This window comes from Mobula hypostoma, chromosome 15, assembly GCF_963921235.1.
Source record: "Mobula hypostoma chromosome 15, sMobHyp1.1, whole genome shotgun sequence".
NCBI classification, from domain to species: Eukaryota; Metazoa; Chordata; class Chondrichthyes; order Myliobatiformes; family Myliobatidae; genus Mobula; species Mobula hypostoma.
In genome coordinates, this window is record NC_086111.1 from 16,263,361 (window position 1) to 16,277,731 (window position 14,371).

Here is a 14,371-nt window from a genome sequence, read left to right on the forward strand (position 1 = left end):
CATTTTAAAGTTTCAGATTATTATCTGAATTTTACTTCCACAGCTGCCCTGGTAGCACTTGAATTTAAATCCCAGAATCATCAACCAGGCTTCTGCACTACAAATACATGAATTTAGTCACTGCACTTCCATCACTCCTCACTGTCATGGACAGAGCCCTGTATAGAGTGGCTGCCATGTCAGAGCTCTGGAGGGAATCAATAACTTCAGGCACATGACCTCCATATTTTAAGTTTGAGTACAACGCCAAATGCAAAACTACTGACACCAATAGCACCACTATTCTGTGGCAGGACTGGCTTACCGTTGGACACTAAATAGCCTTTCATTGCAGGTTTATTTAATTGCATGAATTAAAATGACCACAATTTAAATGAATTTAAATTTCTTCAGAATGATTCAAACTCACTGCACTCGTGCCTTCGGATCAGATTTTTGGATACCAGTATGGTAATCCAATCATTGTGTGTTTTCTATCCTTACATTCTGACCACTCCCAACAGCAGTGCTAATTCCAGGGGCCAAGAGCCTGTGTGTCATCCCTGGCTGATTCAGCATGCATCATGGGAAATCTAAAAATGTATATTCAAAAATAATTGGCTGAAAACAGCCTTAAGGAGTGAGTGATAACAATTTTTTCCAGGTAAGTTGTACTCTCAGTTGAGGGACTGAAACATCAGAGACAAAAGATAAACTTTAGGAATATGAAGTGAATTTAGTGCTTCTGTTATCCAAAGAATAAGAACCTTGGAATAAGTCTTATTAAAACCTATGCCAGGTACAAGCAAAGCACCAGAGAATCTAGAAACAGATGTTACTGTTTAAAAAGGAGTCACTCATTTAAACACACAGATGAAGCAATTTTTTTTGTGATTCTTTAGAACTCTCTTTCTCAAAGTATAGTGGAGAGAGACATAGAATATTTTAAAGCAGGGGTAGAATCATAGAATTATACAGCACAGAAACAAGCTCTTTGGCCTATTGAGCCTATTTGTGGCAAGTGATCCTAGTTTATTCTCCCTATGTTCCCATCAACCCCTTCTAAATCCTCAGTCAGTCAGTGGGTGCCATCCCAAATCCGGGGTTGGCGGCTCTGCACCTCCATTTTCTTCAATCTTGCAACAGCACTGAGTACAGTCTCTCCTCCAGTTGTTCTCGCCGGCCGCCTTGGCACCACCCGCCGCCGCCCCACCGAACTCGAGCCCGAGGCCGTGTTGGCCTCCAGTCGCAGCCACTTCCTCGAGCTCGGCCCTTCCTTAGGCGGAGGCCTTGGGCAGGTCCAGGAACACGGTGCAGCGCCCAAGTTCATCATGTCTCTTCTAACAAGGTGCATAGCATACGATTCGTAGATACGTGGTGAGGCTTTAATCTCTTCCGCGGAAGATGGCCGTTGGCTCACAAGGACCTCATCCACCCTTTGTCAGGTCTTGTTTTTTTTTAGTCCTGCTGTGTGTCCTCTCACCCTCCTCACCAAACTAAGTCCGGTGGGGGAGCTGGCCAAGTTGCTGACCACTCAACCACGGCCCCTGGCCAAGCGCCAGGCGCCCACCCCCCACCGAATCTCTTCGAGCGTTCGGCGCCCGACCGAAAACCATGGTCGAACGGCCGGCGACCAAGTCTAAATCCTATCACCCACTTACTCACCAGAAGCAATCTGTAGTAGTTAATAAATCTAAAAACACACACATCTCCAGGAGATAGAGGAAACACATGTTGTCACAAGCAGTATGTGCAGTACTGAAGGTCAGTATTGAACCAGGGTCACTGGACTATGGGGCAGCAGCTCTAGTAGCACTGTTCAAAGTAAATTTATTATCAAAGTACAGATACATCACCAAATACAACCTAAAGGTTTATTTTCTTGCAGGCATACTCAATAAATCCAATAACCATAATAGAATCAATGAAAGACCACACCAACAGAGCAGGCAACCAGTGTGCAGAACAATAAGTTGTGCAAATACAAAAAGTAAGAATAATAATAATAATGATAAATAAACAAGCAATATATATCAAGAGCATGAGATGAAGAGTCCTTGAAATTGAGTTGTGGAACAGTTGGGGTAAGTGAAGTTGAATGAGGTTATCTCCTCTGGTTCAGGAGCCTGATGGTCGAGGGGTAATAACTGTTCCTGAACCTGGTGGTGTGAGTCATGAGGCTTCTGTACCTTCTTCCTGATGGCAGCAGCGAGGAGAGAGCATCACCCTGGTGGTGGGGGGGGGGGTCCCTGATGATAGATGATGTTTTCCTGTGACAACGCTCCATGTAGATGTGCTCAATGGTGGGAAGAGCTTTACCCGTGATGGTGTGGGTCATAAACACTACTTCTTATAGGATTTTCCAGTCAAAGACGTTGGTGTTTCCATACCAGGCTGTGATACAACCGATCAATATACTCTTCACCACACATTTATAGAAGTTTGTCAAGGTTTTAGATGTCATTCGGAATCTTTGCAAATTCCCAAGGAAATATGCAGCATTGAGTTCATAATCAGTTATGACTTTATTGAATGATGGACGGGCTTGAAGGACCACATGGCCTAATTCCACTGCTAATCCACATGTTCAAATGACTTTTTGAAGAAATATATTTGGTAGTTTAGTTTAGTTGAGTCATGCAGAAAAACACTCAAATGGTGCTTCTGCCTGGATCCCAAAAGTAATTACTTTCTGATCCTACACACACCTGGCCTCCAACGTGAAGTGTCCACAAATAATGCTGGCCTGAATTAACTGAGGGCAGTGAGCTCTCCTGAATCCTACCCAGTAAGTCCTTACTTAACTTTTGAGGTAATTCTTCACTAACAAATCTCTGCTTGCGGAAGAGATCCTGCCCAAATGACGGGGGAAATTCCAGACTCCCCTCAGGATATAGAGAAAAAGCAAACACTTTAGACTCTATCACTGGTCTCTGACATTTCTTGGGAAAAATCTCATCTTGTCTGATGTATTTGTAAACTCAGTGTACCTTTACCACACCACACTGTATGTGGATCATTCCAGATGAGTTGAAGTTCTTCACCTACCAAGTATACTTACTCAAACACCGATCACCAGACTCTGTCTCTCAAATAATGGTTAGAAATTCAGGATATGGTTGAACTTCTGAAAAGTGGTCTCTGTGGGCCTATCGCTCAACAATCAGTAGGTAGGATGGTAAAGGAGACGTATAGTATGTTTGCCTTCATCAGTCTGGGCACTGAGTATCAAAGTCAAGAGCAACACACACAAAATGCAGGAGGAACTCAGCAGGCCAGGAAGCATCTATGGAAAACTAAACAGTCAACACTTTGGGCCAAGACCCTTTCTCAGGACTGGAAAGAAAGAGGAGAAGTCAGAATAAAAAGGTGGGGGTGTGGGGGGGGGAGGGGAGGAAGAAGTACAAGGTGGTAGGTGGTAGGTGATAGGTGAAACCTGGAGAGGAGGAGGGGGTGAAGTAATGAGCTGGGAAGTTGATTGGTGAAAGAGATAAAAGGCTGGAAGAGGGGGAATCTGATAGGAGAGGGTAGAAGACCATGGAAGAAAGGGAAGGGGGAGGAGTACCAGAGGGAGGTGATAGGCAGGTAAGGAGATAATGTGAGAGAGGGAAACAGGAATAAGGAACGGTGAAGGAGGGGTGGAGACAATTACCGGAAGTTCGAGAAATCGATGTTCATGCCTTCATTTTGGAGGCTGTCCAGACGGAATACAAGGTGTTGCTCCTCCAACCTGAATGTGGCCTCTTCGCAGCAGTAGAGGAGGCCATGGACTGACATGTTGGAATGGGAATGGGAAGTAGAGTTAAAACGGGTGGTCACCGCGAGATTCCGCTTTTTCTGGTGGATGGAGCGAAGGTGCTCGGCGAAGCAGTTTCCCAGTCTACAACAGGTTTCACTGATACACACCAGGAGCATCGGATACAGCAGATGACCCCTACAGACTCACAGGTGAAGTGTCACCTCACCTGGAAGGACTGTTTGGGACCCTGAATAGCAGTGAGGAAGGAGGTGTAGGGGCAGGTGTAGCACTTGTTCCGTTTGAAGGATATGTGCCAGGAGGGAGGTCAGTGGGGAGGGACAAGTGAACAAGGGAGTTGCCAAGGGAGTGATCTCTGTGGAAAGCAGAAAATTGGGGGAAGGGAAGATGTGCTTCCGGAAGTCATGTTACAGCTGCCTAAAGCTTTGGCTGAGGCTGCGTTTGGAGTACTGTACATAATTCTGGTTATCCCATGAGAGCAGACATTCCTAACCTGGGATCAATAGACCCTCGTTAATGGTAAGGGTTCATGGATTAAAAAGCTTGGGAATTCGTGTATTAGAGGAAGGATGTAGAAGCTTTGGAGATGGTACAAGAAGAGGCTTACCAGGGTGCTGCTTTCAGTATTAGCTATAAGGAGAAGTAGGATAAACTTGGATTGTTTTCTCGGGAGCGCTAGAGGTAGAGGAGACTTAATAGATCTTGATAAAATTATGAGAGATACATCATCATTATGCACCATGTCATATGACATGGATGATTATGGTCTTCCATCTGTTGACCATGATTGATCTTGGTTTGTCATTGCCTTCTTCCGGGCAGTGACAGGTGACCCCAGCCATTCTCAATACTCTTAGAGATTGTCTGCCTGGTATCACATAACCAGGTCTTGTGATATGTGTCAACTGCTCACACGACCATCCACCACCTGCTCCCATGGCTTCACGAGACCCTGACTGGGGGGGGGGGGGAAGGTGATAAGTAGGTGCTGCACCTTGCCCAAGGGTGATCTGCAGGCTAACGGAGGGAAGGAGCGCCTTACACCTCCGTTATTGGAGAAACATCTGCACCCCGCCTCCCTTTAGATGTTTAGAGGGTAGATAGTCACAGCCTTTTTTAGAAATAGTAAATGCTAGACAGCATAGGTTTAAGGTGAGAGGGAGAAAGTTTAAAGGAGATGTGGAGAAAGTGTTTTTTTTTACACAGAGGGTTTTAAAGTGTTTGGAACATGCCACCAGGGGCGGAAGTATAATATGATATTGGTATTTAACAGGCATCTATACGGACACATGAGCAGGCAGAAATTGGAGGGCTGTAAACCACATGCAGGCAGATGGACTTAGTTTGATTTGGCATCAGCAAAAACATAGTGCTGAATTGCCTGTTACTGTGTGATATTGTTCTATGTTCTGTGAGAGTGAAATTGGCATTTCATTATGTGGAGCCCAATATCATTGCAAGATTTTAAGTGGGCCCATGTTCGGGCTGCCATTGGGTGTGAGAGAATCAGCACTGCATCAGTGTAAGGCCTGGGCTGCTTTAACCTCTCAGCCACACTTACACGCAGCCGAGGCTGGGCTGGGCCTCAGAGAAGGGCAGAAAGAAGCACTGTCCTGTACCATTCATGCAGCCGAATTGCCCAGCAGATTGTGAGCCGGCTGCTGAGGTATGGTTTGTGGCTGGTAAGGCAGGTTCAGTAGTGCTGAGACCGTGATTTTCCCTTTACTCCCACCGGAAACTCTTCCTGGCCCCTCAGAACAGAGTTGAATGCAGCTCTGAATGTCCAGAGCAGACTGCACTAAACAGAGGCAGACTGTGATTATGAAGCTAAGATGTGCACAGATGGACATCCTGATTTAATTGAGTACCTCATTCACCACTGAGAATAGTGAGAGAGTACTTGTTGTGTATGTGGCCTGTTACACAACAATGTTATTAATAAAAACGCTGGAGACGGGAACTAAGTTTCGTGGTTCTTTACTGGTAGATTCCAAATTTGACACACATACAGATCAATACACGCCTAATAGTGCATGCAACGATGTGTTACTAAGACATAAAGTAGTCCCTTATTATACTGTAGGCTATACAATACACTCCTCCCCTTTTATTTTAATAGTGTATCAACTGTTTTTTTTACTGGGGCACTATGCTAAACAAATATGTTTACCCTTAACATACAAATGCCTACCATTTGTTTACAAATCGTAACAAAGTAACTTAATAATATCAAATTATAACAAGCAACATACATCAAAGTTGCTGGTGAACGCAGCAGGCCAAGCAGCATCTATAGGAAGAGGCACAGTCGACGTTTCAGGCCGAGACCCTTCGTCAGGACTAACTGAAGGAAGAGTGAGTAAGGGATTTGAAAGCTGGAGGGGGAGGGGGAGATGCAAAATGATAGGAGAAGACAGGAGGGGGAGGGATAGAGCCGAGAGCTGGACAGGTGATAGGCAAAAGGGGATACGAGAGGATCATGGGACAGGAGGCCTAGGGAGAAAGACGGGGGGGGGGTGACCCAGAGGATGGGCAAGAGGTATATTCAGAGGGACAGAGGGAGAAAAAGGAGAGTGAGAGAAAGAATGTGTGCATAAAAAGGAGTAACAGCTGGGGTACGAGGGGGAGGTGGGGCCTAGCGGAAGTTAGAGAAGTCAATGTTCATGCCATCAGGTTGGAGGCTACCCAGACGGAATATATGGTGTTGTTCCTCCAACCTGAGTGTGGCTTCATCTTTACAGTAGAGGAGGCCGTGGATAGACATGTCAGAATGGGAATGGGATGTGGAATTAAAATGTGTGGCCACTGGGAGATCCTGCTTTCTCTGGCGGACAGAGCGTAGATGTTCAGCAAAGCGGTCTCCCAGTCTGCGTCGGGTCTCACCAATATATAAAAGGCCACATCGGGAGCACCGGACGCAGTATATCACCCCAGTCGACTCACAGGTGAAGTGATGCCTCACCTGGAAGGACTGTTTGGGGCCCTGAATGGTGGTAAGGGAGGAAGTGTAAGGGCATGTGTAGCACTTGTTCCGCTTACACGGATAAGTGCCAGGAGGGAGATCAGTGGGGAGGGATGGGGGGGACGAATGGACAAGGGAGTTGTGCAGGGAGCGATCCCTGCGGAATGCAGAGAGGGGGGGAGGGAAAGATGTGCTTAGTGGTGGGGATCCCGTTGGAGGTGGCGGAAGTTACGGAGAATAATATGTTGGACCCGGAGGCTGGTGGGGTGGTAGGTGAGGACCAGGGGAACCCTATTCCTAGTGGGGTGGTGGGAGGATGGAGTGAGAGCAGATGTACGTGAAATGGAGGAGATGCGTTTAAGAGCAGAGTTGATAGTGGAGGAAGGGAAGCCCCTTTCTTTAAAAAATGAAGACATCTCCCTCGTCCTAGAATGAAAAGCCTCATCCTGAGAGCAGATGCGGCGGAGACGGAGGAATTGCGAGAAGGGGATGGCGTTTTTGCAAGAGACAGGGTGAGAAGAGGAATAGTCCAGATAGCTGTGAGAGTCAGTAGGCTTATAGTAGATATCAGTGGATAAGCTGTCTCCAGAGACAGAGACAGAAAGATCTAGAAAGGGGAGGGAGGTGTCGGAAATAGACCAGGTAAACTTGAGGGCAGGGTGAAAGTTGGAGGCAAAGTTAATAAAGTCAACGAGTTCTGCATGCGTGCAGGAAGCAGCGCCAATGCAGTCGTCGATGCAGCGAAGGAAAAGTGGGGGACAGATACCAGAATAGGCACGGAACATAGATTGTTCCACAAACCCAACAAAAAGGCAGGCATAGCTAGGACCCATACGGGTGCCCATAGCTACACCTTTAGTTTGGAGGAAATGGGAGGAGCAAAAGGAGAAATTATTAAGAGTAAGGACTAATTCCGCTAGACGGAGCAGAGTGGTGGTAGAGGGGAACTGATTAGGTCTGGAATCCAAAAAGAAGCGTAAAGCTTTGAGACCTTCCTGATGGGGGATGGAAGTATATAGGGACTGGACATCCATGGTGAAAATAAAGCGGTGGGGGCCAGGGAACTTAAAATCATCGAAAAGTTTAAGAGCGTGAGAAGTGTCACGAACATAGGTCGGAAGGGATTGAACAAGGGGTGATAAAACAGTGTCGAGGTATGCAGAAACGAGTTCGGTGGGGCAGGAGCAAGCTGAGACAATAGGTCGGCCAGGACAGGCAGGTTTGTGGATCTTGGGTAGGAGGTAGAAACGGGAAGTGCGGGGTGTGGGAACTATAAGGTTGGTAGCAGTGGATGGGAGATCCCCTGAACGGATAAAGTCAGTGATAGTATGGGAGACAATGGCCTGGTGCTCCTTAGTGGGGTCACGATCAAGGGGTAAATAAGAGGAGGTATCCGCGAGTTGTCGCTGTGCCTCGGCAAGGTAGAGGTCAGTACGCCAGACTACAACAGCACCCCCCTTTATCAGCGGGTTTAATAATAATGTTAGGATTAGTGCGGAGGGAGTGGAGAGCAGAGCGTTCCGAAGGAGTGAGGTTGGAATGGGGACAAGGTGTGGTGAAGTCGAGACGGTTGATGTCCCGTCGGCAGTTGGCAATAAAGAGATCCAGAGCAGGCAGAAGACCAGAGCGGGGTGTCCATGAAGAAGAGGAGGGTTGAAGACGGGAGAAGGGGTCATCGGTGGGGGTGGAAGAGTCCTTGCCGAAGAAGTAGGCTCGGAGACGGAGACGGCGGAAGAAAAGTTCCGCATCATGGCGAACACGGAACTCGCTGAGGTGTGGGCGAAGGGGGACAAACGTGAGGCCCTTACTGAGAACAGAGCGTTCTGCCTCCGACAGTTGAAGGTCAGAGGGGATGGTAAAGACCCGGCACGGATGAGAGCTGGGATCAGAGGCGGGAGGGGGGGAGGCTGGGGGTGTCAATGGAGAGGGGAGGGTTGGGGTGAGAGGAAGATGGAGCCTCTGAGGGCCCAGGAGCTGACGGTGGGATCTGAGGAAGACGGGGCTGCGGAGTGGTGGTGGGGGAAGGGGAGACGGGAGTCACAACAGCAGCACATAAAGACCTGGCCTGGAGTTCAAGGCTGGAGTCGCAGTTGGTGGTTGCACAATCGCTTCGAATGTGTCCATGGTCGTTGCTGGAGTCCGGGTTTTGAATATGTCCTGAGGTGTTGGAGCCGCCGAGATCAATGGCAGGCGCCGCAATTGAAAGTTCATGCCTGCTAGCGTCGGGGCCGGCAGGCTCTGGAGTCCGTAGATGTAAGATCTTACGATCTTTGCCTAACATGACAAAGTCAAAAAAACGGCGATTGCAGACGTGGATCCGACGGAGGATGAAATAGCGGGTAGGACCATTACAGACGGCGAAGAAAGTGTCCCGAAGGTGTGGAAGGGTCTGGGATAGGGACACCAAGTACCTCCTCATGGCGGAGAGCGTCGCCTTCAGAGCTTGACGGGAGAAGCGGCGAGAGGCAGAGTCAATAAAATGTGAGTACCTGGGATCCTCAGAAGGTCCAAATTGAGAGGCTTGGAAACGAATCCTAAAGCCATTTATATTATAAATTATAACAAGCCTTCTTTTTCTTTTTTTACTTTTGGTCTAAGACCCATTTAGAACTCCAGTCTCTGGGGAGGTCTTTTCTGCCTCTCTGAGTAACGTCTGTCCTGAAACGTTTGCTTTGGGGCTGATGTGGTCACATCAGGAGTGTTTGCTTCTATGTCAGGGGAGTCCGTGCAAGGTGTTGTTGTGTCTTTCACCTGAGCATCCAGGATTTGGTCCACATGACATCTCCATACGTTCTCTCCCACCTCCACTGTATACATCAGTGGCCTGTCTATAGCGGAAATTGTACCCGGCTGCCACTTTTCAGTCCGGTAATCATGTGCAAGAACTGACTGTCCCACACTGAAGTTCTGCGTTGACTTAGCATTCATGTGTTTGAACTGTCTGTTCTCCACATCACGCTGTACATCTGGTTTGAGAAGATCCATACAGGATCTTAGGTTCCTGTTCAGAAACATCATCGTTGGATTCTGATTAGAGGTTGCATGTACTGCATTATGATAGGCAAGGAGGAAGTTATCTATCTTGTGTTGTAGTGGTTGATTTTCGCTCTCCATTGCCTTGAGGGCTTTCTTGAATGTCTGTACAAATCTTTCTGCCAAGCCATTTGTGGATAGATGGTAAGGGGCAGATGTAAAGTGCTTGATTTCATTGTTCTTCACAAAACTTTGGAATTCTTCAGAGACAAATTGTCATCCATTGTCTGTGCAGATTTGTTCTGGTATGCCATTCCTGGTGAACATTGTCCTCAGAACTGTAATGGTCTTTCTGATGTGGTTGACTTCATTTTGATGACCACTGGCCATTTGGAATGTGCATCGACAGCGATTAAAAAGACACTCAATCTGTTTATCGATTCCTGGCCACCACACATAGGCATGGGCAAGACTTTTCATCTTCACGGTACCCAGGTGCCCCTCGTGCAGTTCCTCCAGCACTCTGGTACGTAGCTTGGGAGGAATCACAACTTGAGAGTCAGACATTAGTGTTCCCTAACACACTGACAACTGCTCCTTCCTCACTGAGAAGGCTGGAAACAGTGTGTTACCCTGCAATGGCCATCCCTTTACCGTGATGTCATACACTTTTGACAACATAGGGTCATTGCGTGTTTCTCTTTCAATAAGGCTGTTTGTTACTGGTAATTGTTCAACTATTGTTGTGTGAAAGACCTCTGAAGAATCCATTTGTGTAGTTATCTCTGAAGTCGGCAGTGGTAAACGTGACATTGCCGTGTTGCTTGGTCCCCTTGTGTTCAATGTCATACCTGTGACCTCCTAAGAAAAGAGACCATCGCTGCAGCCTTTGTGCTGTCATCACTGGAACATCTTTTCTTGGATTGAAGATTGATACAAGAGGCTGATGGTTAGTCAACAGGGTAAACTTTTGACCATACAGGTAGTGACTGAATTTCTTGACTCCCCACACTAGGCCTAGGGCCTCTCTGTCAATCTGTGCGTAGTTACGTTCAGCTGAAGTTAGCATTCTTGAGGCAAAGGCTATTGGTCTTTCTGAGCCATCTGGAAACTTGTGCAATAACACAACTCCTATCCCATAGGGTGAGGCATCACAAGCCAGTCGGATTGGTAAGGAGGGGTCAAAGTGCGCGAGCACTCCTTCTGAAGTTACTAGTCTTTTAGTTTCTTGAAATGCTTTTTCACAGCTCTCGGTCCACTTCCATTGGGCCCCTGGCTGTAATAATGCATTTAGTGGGTGTAGGACTGTGGATAGGTTAGGCAAGAACTTGTGGTAATAGTTCACTAGTCTAAGATATGCTCTCAGCTGAGACACATTTTCAGGTGGTAGTGCCTTAAGCACCACTTCTATCTAGTCTTGAGACATGTGTAAGCCATCCTTGTTGATCACATGCCCACAGTATGAGATTTCCTTTTTGAAAAACTCACATTTCTGTCGATTAGCTCTGAGACCATATTCTCATAACTTGGTGAACACTCGTTCAAGGTTAGAAAGATATTCGTCGTCATCTTTGCCAGTGACAATGATGTCATCCAGGTAACACTGAGTCCCTGGAATCCCCTGCAGGACCTGGTCCATTGCCCTTTGCCAGACTGCAGGCGCTGATGCTATCCCAAACACCAACATGTGGTACTGGTAAAGTCCTTTGTGTGTATTTATTGTCAGGTATTTCTTGGATGCATCATTGATTTCCATTTGGAGGTAAGCCTGGGCCAAATCGATTTTTGTGAAATGTTCCCCTCCTGACAGGGAAGCAAAGATGTCCTCAATACGAGGTAGAGGACACTGTACTGTGCGGAGAATTGGGTTAACAGTCACTTTAAAGTCTCCACATATGCACACCTTGCTTGGTTTTCCTGGTTTTGTGCTGGAGGTTTTCTTCATCACTGGAACAATAGGTGTGGCCCATTCACTCCAATCCACCTTTGACAGGACCCCAGTCTGCTCCAGATTTTTCAGCTCTGCCTCCACTGTAGGATGGATTACATATGGCACTGGTCTGGCTTTGTGAAATTTTGGACATGCATTTTCCTCAGTCTCAATCTTTGCCTTCATGCCCTGAAGTGCTTCTATTCCCTTCATGAACACTTCCTCAGAGTCAGCAAGTATTTGTGACAGTCTCTCAGATGTAGCCTTGCTGCCCTCCTTTGCTGACACAACTAGTGCCTTGATGGTGTGCCAATCCAACTGGATTTTCCTGAGCCATTCACATCCCAGCAATGGTGGTCCTCTATTTTTCAGTATGTAGAGGTTCAGCTGCTGTGTTTTGTCTCTGTAGGTCACTGTCACTTTAATTTCACCTTTGAGATGCACTTCTCTGTCCTGTGTAAGTCTTTAGTAGCATTTTAGTTTGTTTCAGAGGTATGTGAGAAAACAGTCATTCGTAGTCATGTACAGAGATCACTGTTAAAACTGAGCATGTGTTCAACTCCGTTTTCAGTCTCATGCCTGCCACTTGTGGAGTGATCCATAGTATTCTTCGATCATCTGTCTCTTTCACGCTGTGAAGTTGCAGACAAGACAATTCACTTTTGTCTGAGTCATTTTCATCAGAACTGCTTTCTTTCATTTTGTGTACATTGTTGTATTTTCCTTTCTGGGGTTTCTTATTTTTCTGTATTTTGTCCTTTTTCTGCTGTTTACTAGTTTTGCATACTCTGCCAATGTGGCCCTGCTTGCCACAGTTTCTGCATTCTTTGTCTTTAAAACAACAGTCCTCAGGGTAATGTGAGATGTTCCCACAACGGTAACATTTCTTTCCTTCATTTCTGTTCAGTGACATTTTATTTGTAGCATATTCCAGAGATTTTTGTTGTATCTCTGAAGCACCCTGTGCTGCTGTTTCCAATGATATTGCAATGTTCAGCACCTTCTCTAATGTAATGTCTTCTTCACCCAGGAGCTTCTTCTGTGTGGTTTCACGGTGCATGCCACACACTAACCTGTCCCTCAATGCATCCGATAGACTAGCTCCAAATTGACAACATTCTGATAATTTGCACAATTCAGCACATTATTCAGAAATGCTTTCATTTTTGCTCTGATTCCGTTTGTGAAATTTAAATCTTTCAGCAATGACCAGTGGTTTGGGGTTTAAATGCTGTTGGAGAGTGTCTACTATTTGCTTGAATGTTTTGTCAAGCTGGCTTTTTAGGGGTTAACTAGCTCTGAAGCAGCCCATATGTTTTTGCTCCCATAACACTGAGTCTACATCCACACTAGACCGGATAAGTCCGTAACCGAAGCTTTTCCTCTTCGGTTTGACCCTCTGTCCACACTGAAACGGCATTTTCCTCTCCTGAAAATGGAGCTTTTCAGAAACGCTCTCCAGAGTGAATAAATCTGAAAACGCCTAAAGTCCAGTGTAGTGTGTACGGGGTAACCGGCTATTTTTAAAACAGCTGTCATGATGTGACAGCACCAAGATAAACATGCACCAAGTCTTTCATTTGGCAATTTCCTTTTAAGCTTTTCTAGTCTGTAACTGGACAAACACGCACCAAGTCTTTTGTTTGGCAATTTCCATTTAAGTTTTTCTAGTCCAATAAGATGTAGGTTCATAATTCTCATCACCAATTAGTTGTGTATGTGGCCTGTTACACAACCATGTTATTAATAAAAACACTGGAGACGGGAACTAAATTTCATGGTTCTTTACTGGTAGAGTCCGAACGTGACACACACATACAGATCAATACACCCCTAATAGCACATGCACCAACGTGTTACTAAAACATAAAGTAATCCCTTATTATAATGTAGGCTATAAGGTACCGTACCCATTGAGTGGAATCACTCTCCACCATTCCCCTGTTGGCTCAGGATAAATGTTTAAAAGTTCCACTAGTCTAACTCATTTACACCATGATAGACAATGGCTTTTCCTTGTACTGATTTAATTGACCAGCAGAATAAACTACCTTCTTCCACGCACAATAAGTGCCCATTCCCTCAGTCGAATTTATCTCCACTGTTAAGACAGGTTATAAAGCAGCAAGCATGAGTAAATACTGAATGTTAACATAGCAGTCTAAGTATCGATTACTTAAGTAGACAACGTCAGAATTATTTGTGATCATCTTAGCTCATTGAGGAACCCTCCAGAAAATGTGCTCACACTCTGCAGAGCTTGTTTTGGTTGTCTGGCATTAGCTGTGTCCAGAGATGTTCTACTGTAACGAACAGCATTCCGGCCATGCAATTACTTGTTTTAAATCAGTTTTCTGCCATATTTCCCCTTCAGTTCAGATAAAGAATTCACTGCCATATCCCCAAGTGAATTCTTCCTAGCCTCAAGTGATGTTCACTTTATTTTATTTATCTAAATCATTATTACAGTTTTTCTTGTTGTTCAGTCTCGTACTCCACTCAAGAGGAAAAATATCTCAACCTTGCTTAGCAATTTCACAGCATGCTCTGCTAGGTTTGCCTCTACTTTTCTTCTTTACTCTGCATCAAGTTCCACATAAACTGCAGCGGGTCCACACGTGCAGATGCATGCACAAATGTACACTTTCATATATAGCCACATGCAGAGAAATACACTCTCACACACATATACACTTTCATATACAATATGTGCGTGCTCACTCCCGTAAAAGTGTAAGGACACAAACATGTCACACATCCACAAACAGAT